Source organism: Elephantulus edwardii, unplaced genomic scaffold, assembly GCF_000299155.1.
Source record: "Elephantulus edwardii isolate Elephantulus edwardi_28Jun2011 unplaced genomic scaffold, EleEdw1.0 scaffold00019, whole genome shotgun sequence".
Classification (NCBI taxonomy): domain Eukaryota; kingdom Metazoa; phylum Chordata; class Mammalia; order Macroscelidea; family Macroscelididae; genus Elephantulus; species Elephantulus edwardii.
In genome coordinates, this window is record NW_006399769.1 from 23720174 (window position 1) to 23728416 (window position 8243).

The window sequence follows — 8243 nt, forward strand, 5'->3', positions numbered from 1 at the left end:
ATATTTAATTTCTGTATAACTGGGGGTGGGGTGGGAGGGTCAGGGTCAATTGGTTCCAATTGGGTGGCAATGGGTTTGAGAATCATAAATAATGTAGGCAAAAAGAAGGCAGACACTCATAATTACATACTGCCCTTGTTTCATTAAGATAAAATGGGAAATCAGCACAATAATCTAAGATGTGAGCAGTAAAGATGGTAATTACTCTTGGGTGCAGGTATAGGAAGGAACTTCATGGTGGGTTTTCGTGTGTTTACAATGTTCTGCTTTTCTAAAATTGATATTGGTTGCACAGAGTATTCCATTTGTAAATATTAAATTATTTCTTTTTTTTTTCGTTTTATGCTTATAATATGTGAAAGTTTTGCATGCACAGGCGGGAGCAATCCTTGGAGGAACACCATGCTTGGGAGGCTGGAGGGACAGTGCAGGAGAGGAAGACCCTGGATGAGATGGATTTATTTAGTGACTGGGGTTATGGAGATAGGAGTATCAGAGAAAATAAGATTGGCACAAGATACAGCAGGGTTTAGGGCTGTTGTACGTAAGATCTCCATAAGTTGCAGGCAACTCAACATAACAATAACAACAAGAAAAAAATAGATAGGGTTAAAACCAGAATGGTTGTTGACATTATCTTGTAAAACCAGATTTCACAAACAGTAGAGTTAATTATTTATATCCATCAAAATATTTCTCATGACATTTATCACAGTTTCAACTGAAATACTTTATTACTTCCAGGTAATTGATTTCTATTGTATGATCATTTCTTTTGTAGTCTTCTGGTATTTGAAAATATAATGCCCATACACTATGAATCATAATACTTTTTTAACCCAGTTAAAATTCATGACAAGCTTGACAGATTCTAATTCCAAACATTAAATATATCCTTCAAATTAATTTCTATGATAATACTTTGAAATGCTTTAAAATTGGCTTTCAATTTTTAAGCTTCATTACATAAATAAAAACAGACAGCTAATATACCTTGGATACTTACCTTCTCATTATCTCTCTTTTTATACTTCTAATTTTTTCTTACATTTTATTATTTTCCTCTGTAACTGAACTGTATTTGTTACAACTTTTGAAGTAGCAGGTGACCTGCTACTGTTATCGAACAACATCATTAATATCACAAGCAAGCAAGATTCTGCTAACAATTTTCCAAAACCAACTGGAACAGCACATCAACAGAGAACTACCAGATGTGCAGTCTGGATTTAGAGAGGTTGTGGTACTAGGGATGCTATAGCTAATTTTAGATGGATCTGAGCTGGAAGCAGAGAGCCCCAGAGGAATGTCTTATCTGTGTTTTATTGACTATGCAAAGGCATTTGACTGCGTGGATCACAACAAACTGTCGCTGACTCTGAGAAGAATGGGAATCCCAGAACACTTGATTGTGCTTATGTGACACCTATACTTGGACCAGGAGGCAGTTGTTACTGCATGTTTTTAAAATGGAAAGGGTGTACGCCAGAGTTGTGTACTATCTCCATATCTTTTCAATCTGTATGCAGAACAAATCATCCAGAAGGATGGGCTCTATGAGGAGGAATGTGGTATCAGGATTGGAGAAAGACCCATCAACAATCTGCATTATGCAGATGACACCACCTTGCTTATTGAAACTGAGGGGGACTCAAAGCACTTGCTACAGAGGGTCAAGGACTGCAGCCTTAGATGTTACTTGAAGCTCAACATCAAGAAAACAAAGATTCTCACCACTGGACAGATTGGCAGCATCATTATAGGTGGAGAAAAGATTCAGATTAACAGTTTCAGTTTGGTTGGCTCCACAATAACACTCTTGGTACCAGCAGCCAGGAAATAAAAAGATAAATTGTGGGAGGCCGCTCCAGTGTACTAAGGAGCACTGATATTAGTTTGGAGACTTAGGTGTACCCTATCCAGAACATGGTCTTTGCAATCACTTGCTATGCATCAGAAAGCTGGACAATGACGAGGTATGATAGCAGGAGAATCGGCGCCTTTGAGCTATATGGAGAAGAGTATTGAATTCACCATAGACTACTAAGATAACAACAAACAGATTTGTGCTAGAGAGAGTGAAAACAGGGTGCTCTCTAGAGGTAAAGATTCTAAAGCTCTGTCTGTATAATTGGGACATGTTGCAAGGAGTGACCAGTCCTTGGAGAGGGACTTTATGTTGTCAGGGTGAAGGGGAAGACTGTCGATGAGATGGATAGACTTAGTGACTGGAATAAAGGGGGTAGATGTGTCAGAGACAATAAGTTTAGCCCAGGATAGAGCAGGGTTTAGAGTGTTGTACATAGGGTCACTATGAGTAACAAGCGATTTGACAGCACATCACAATAACAAAAAATACTTCAATCTTATAGCTGCTTACTGAATGTACCATGGACTGCCAGGAAAACAAACAGATTCATCTTGGAGAGGATTAAACCAAGCTACTCTTGGAGGCAAGGATTCTGGGGCTTCGTCTGACATATTTTGGACATGCTGTCAGGAGGGACAGGTCCTTGGAGAGGGACATCATGCTTGGGAGGGTGGAGGGACAGCGCAGGAGGGGAAGACCCTCTATGAGATGGATTGATTTGGTGACTGGGGTAATCAGGATGGGTGTGTCAGAGGCAGTGCGGTTGGCGCAGGATAGAGCAGGGTTTAGGGCTGTTGTGCATAGGGTCGCTATGAGTCACAAACGACTCGACGGCACATAACAACAATAACAACAACCTGTTGAAGATATAAGCTACCACACAAATGAGGAAGAGTTGATAGTAGTAGATATGTATTTGTTGGTGATTTAGAAGTTCCCCCTCCCCGCCCCCAATGCAGACCTGTTCATTACTTTGGTAATCCATAAAACATTCAATACCCTAGGCCAACACAATAATTCAAAAGCATCAATTCCTTGGTCTTCCTCATGCATTGTCCAATTTTCACAGATATATGAAGTATGCTTGGAAAATACGCTTGGTTCAGACATACCTTAGTCTTTAAAAATACTATCTTTGCTCTTTAACATTGATTTTTTAAAAATTCACTATAACACATTTTCCTCCTCTTTTTTCCTTCCCTCTTCCCAAGTCCACTTTACAATACACCTCTTGAAAAATGGGACACGAAGCCATAATGCCATGAGCATCTCTCTGAAAAGGCCAGGGACACAGAATAGCACAGCCCCTCACTACTCTGGAACAGAAAGCAGATAAAGGATTCATAGCTCAGACTCATGGTGCTCCTAGACCCACACCAGTAGCAGGATGTTGGTTTACATTGTTGACTCACAGACTTTACCTTGAGTTGTGGTACTAAGAATGGAATTCATTAGGGGAATAAGTTGGAGAGTGGGAGAGGAAAAGAACACCTTACAAGTCCAGGTTTAATGTAGCAGTCCCAAAGCAGCAAAATACAATTCCTTAACTAGTAAAAGTCCTGGTTTCAGTCAGCAACACAAATTTAAGAAGCTTCTGCTTTCCCTAATCATCCAGCAACATTTGCCTCAGAACAGTTACAATTCTGCTTCTCCTTCAAGGATCTGGTAATAGCAATAACATCTTTCACAGTGGCCTTTATCTCAGGGTAACTCGGGTTACACCTTGTCACAGTTTCTCCATAGCAATGCCACACTCTTCTACCACAATCACCAGGGTCTTGCCACCAGTATCTCTCTCTCTCAACGTATCTTAATCCAGTCTTCCACAAGTCTTGCTACTTAGTGTAGGAAACACTTTCTCTTATTCTACCTAGTCCTATAATTATTGATTATTTGCAAAACCACATGTGTCTGGAGTTGAGGTAGCTGTAGACTTGGGGGGCTAAGGTAATGTCTAAATAGCCAACTTCAAGCTAGCACCATACATACTCAAAATGCTTAATCATATACTGCTTTCAGACAGTTCTTCTTCTCATCTGTTCCAGTGCAATCTTCATTATATATCCACTCTTTCTATTCTCTCCTTACCGCCAATTTCAGTTCAGGTTTATAACAGTAGTGTTATGTGGTATTTGTCCTTTTGTGACTGAGATATTTCACTCAGCATAGTGTCTTCCAAACATACCCATATTGCTTAATGTTTTATGAGGTTGCTGTTTTTTAATGCTGTGTAATATTCCATTATGTTTATGTAATATTCCATAGTTTTTCTTTCTGTTCATTTGTTAATGGACACTTGGGCTACTTTCCTCTTTTTACTATTGTGAATACATGCAGCAATAAACATGGATGTGCATACATCTGTTTGAGTCTTGACTCTGGTTTCATTAAGGTATATTCTCAGTAGTAGAATTACTGGGTCAAAGAGTATTTCTATTTCCAATGTTTTGAGAAAGTGTCAAACTACTTGTGGTGGTATTATTTTACATTCCTACCAGCAGTGAATGCTGTTGTTGTGTACCATTGAGTCAGAACAGACACAGCCAACCCTCCAGAGGGTCCAATGGGTTTTCACAGGCAATTAGTCGTATGGGAGGAGACTGCCAACCTTTTCCTGAAGAACAGGTAGATTCAAAGTAGTATGTCTTCAGGATTGCAGTGCATCTCTTGCCACTAGGCCACCAGAGCTCACCAGCTGTGAATAAGAGTTCCAATCTCTCCACAACCTTGCCAGCATTTGTTATTGGTGCTGTTAATATCAAGACCATGATTATATTATTAAACTTGGTTATATAATAGAGTTGTCTGTTTCTAAAACCTGTTTTGATGAACCATTCTCCCCGCTGAGAAGTAGCCTTATTAATATCAAGTAATTGAGACATGCTTTAAAAGAGTTACTTAATGGGATAAATAGATAGATAATGGAAACTATTGTCTTACTGGAGGTGGTAACAGAAGAATTTCTGGTAGGGAACTGTGAGAGGAATCTAAAGAATTTTTGAATGGAGTCATTGAAAATATGCTGTCTTGGAGAGGGTGAAATCAAGTTTCTCCTTGGAGGCTAAGGTTTTGAAGCTCTGTCTCACATACTTTGGGCACGTGGTTAGGAAAGACCACTCCTTGGAAAAGGAAATCATGCTCAGAAAGGTGGATATACAGTGAAGAAGTGGAATACCCTGGATGAGATAGATTGACACAGTAACTGGAGTAATCAGGGATAGGTGTGTCAGAATTGAGACTGGTGCAAAACAGGAAAGACTTTGTTGTTGTATATATAGTGTCACTATGAGTCACAGGAGACTCTATGGCACATAACAACACTGAAAATATAACAGACAGAATAGCTAAAACCAAACTCATTGTATTGGAGTCAATCCAATTCACAATAATCAGTCTACATGGAAAGTTATAGTCTTTGATCCTCTGCAGCAAGTGATTCAGGTCCTCCTCAGTTTCAATAAGCAAGATTGTTTCATCTGCATAATTCAGGTTATTGATGAATCTACTACCTCCAATCCTGGTGTCACATTTCTCCTCATATAACCCAGCCTTCCGGATAATTGTTCTGCATATAGATTGAAAAGATGTGGAGAAAGGACACATCCCTGGCATACAGTCTTTCTAATTTCAAACCATACAGTGTTTCCTTGCTCTGTTCTGATGACTGCCTTTTGGACCAAATAGAGGTTTCACATAAGCACAACCAAGTGTTCTGGGATTCCCATTCTTCTCAGAGTTGATCACAGTTTGTCTTGAATGCTGTTCTCCATCCATCATGGTGCTACCAGTTGGCCCAGGGGTGAGGATCATTGTCTTTTATATGTGTTGAGCTTCAATCTATATTGACAACTACAGTCCTTGACCTTCTGCAGCAAGTGCTTCAGGTCTTTTTCAGAAAAGTTTCAGCAAGCAAGGTTGTGTCATCTGCATAACATAGATAATTGATGAGTCTTCCTCCAATCCTCATGCCACATTTCTCCTCATAAAGCAGTTCCCACATGATCTTTTCTGTGTAGACTGAAAAAATATAGAGCTAGGATGTAAACCTGATGTAATTCTTTCCTGATTTTGAGCCATGCAGTATTTCCCTGTTCTGTTCTGAGGACTACTTCCTAGTCAAATTATAGGCTTCACATAGCACAATCAAGTATTCTGAGATTCCCATTTTCCTCAAAGTTAGCTACAATTTGTTGTGATCCACATAGTCAAATTCCTTTACATAGTCAATGAAACATGTATACACATTTCTCTGGTACCCTCTGCTTTCTGCTAAAATGTGTACGACATTGGCAATAATGTCTCTAGTGCTATGACTTCTGCTAAACCCAGCTTGTATTTCAGGTAGTTCTCTGTCACTGTATGTTCCTGTCATTTCTGGGTAATCTTCAGCAGGATTTTGCCAGTACATGATATTATGGATATTATTTGATAATTTCCACACTCTGTCAGGTCATCTTTTTTCAGAATGGGAATAAAATTGGACCTCTTTCAGTCAAGTGTCCCAGAAGTTGTCCTCTAGACTTCTTGGTACAACTTAGTGAGCACATCCAAGGCAGCATCTATTTGTTGCACTATGTCAATTGGTATTCATCAATTCCTGGTGCTTTATTTTTTTTTACCAAGTCCTTCAGAACAGCCTGAACTTCCTCCTTCATCATCAACGTCTCTTGATCATATGTTGCTTCTTGAAATTCTTCTGTACCAGCCACCTCTTTTTGGTACAATGACTCTATATTTCTTCCATCTTCTTTTAGTGCTTCCTGAATCATCCAATATTCCGCCATAGCATCCTTAAGCAATGCAACTTGCAGCTTGAATTTGTTCTTTAGTGCCTTCAGGTTAAGAAATGCCAAGTAAGTATGGCCCTTTAATTTTCTGACTCCAGCTCCTTGCACATTTTATTATAATACTTTGCCTTTTCTTTCCAAGCTACCCTTTGAAATTTTCTATTCATCTCCTTAACTACTTGATTTCTTCCCTTTGCTTTGGTTTCATGGCACACTAGTTCAATATTCAGACTCTCCTCTGATATCTATTTTAGTCTTTCTTCTTCTTTCTTCGTAATGATCTTTTGCATTCTTCATGAACAATATTCTTGATACCTTCTCACAGCTCATCTGATCTTTCTTTCATTAGCGTTCAAGGCCTCAAATGTGTTCCTGAATTGATTTTTAAATTCGGAGGGGGATAGACTCAAGAACAAATTTTGATTCCTGTGGATATGATTTAACCTTCTTAACTTTAATTTGAACTTGCATATGAGTAATAGATGGTCTTTCCACAATCGGTGCCTGGCCTAGTTTTCACTGCTGGTACTGAACTTCTAACAAGATTCCTTCCATAGATGTAATGAATCAGATTCCTGTGCATCCCATCAGGTGAAATCCATGTGTATAGCCTTCATTTATGTTTCTTATAAAAAGTATTTCCTATGAATAAATCATTGCACAAAATTCTATTCTTTTATCCCCACCCTCATTTCTGTACCCCAGTCCATATTTTCCTACTACTGATCCTTCTTCCTGGTTCCCAACTTTCACCTTCAGTCCCCTATTATTATTACTGCATCTTGGTTACATGCTCAATATACACCTGACTGCAACAGTTGGTAGAAATCATCTGTTTCTTTCTCTTTGGCTCTCGTTCTTGGTGCATAAATTTGAATTATAGTGATATTAATTGGTCTTCCTTGTATGTTTATGGATATCATTGTGTCACTGACAATACTGTATTTCAAGATGGTTCTAGAAATGGATTTTTTTAATATGAAAGAGACCACTTTTTTCACCTTTTCTTCTCCAGCATAATAGATCATATGATAGTCTGATTTAAAATGTCCCATGCCAATCCATTTACTTTACTAAGACCTAATACGTCAATATTTATGTGCTCCATTTCTTTCTTAACAATGTCTAGTTTTTCTACATTGATACATCTCCCATTCTACGTTCCCATCATTAGTTTCATCTTATAACTGTTCCTCCTCCTTTTTGTTTCCAAATTTGAGAGCTCAGCTTCAGCTGCCATATCTGTTAGTCAACACTAAGAGTGTTCTACTGTACATAAGGTTTTTGAAGGCCTGTTAAATTTCAGAAGTGCATGGCTAATCCTTTTTCCTAGTCTGTCTTAATTTGGATGCTTAGTTTTAGAACAATATCTGACAGACAAGCATTTTACAGAGCAGATGAAAGACATTTCCCTTATAGAAATAATCAATACATTCACTGTCTCCCCACCATCCACCCAAGTACGTGTGTCTTGTCTCTTTTTCTGACACATCACCATTCTATGCATTCCCACCTACCTGGTCAAGCCCTCTCTTCCAAAGCCACCTATGAAATATTTGTGGTACTTCTTTTTTTTTTTCTATAAT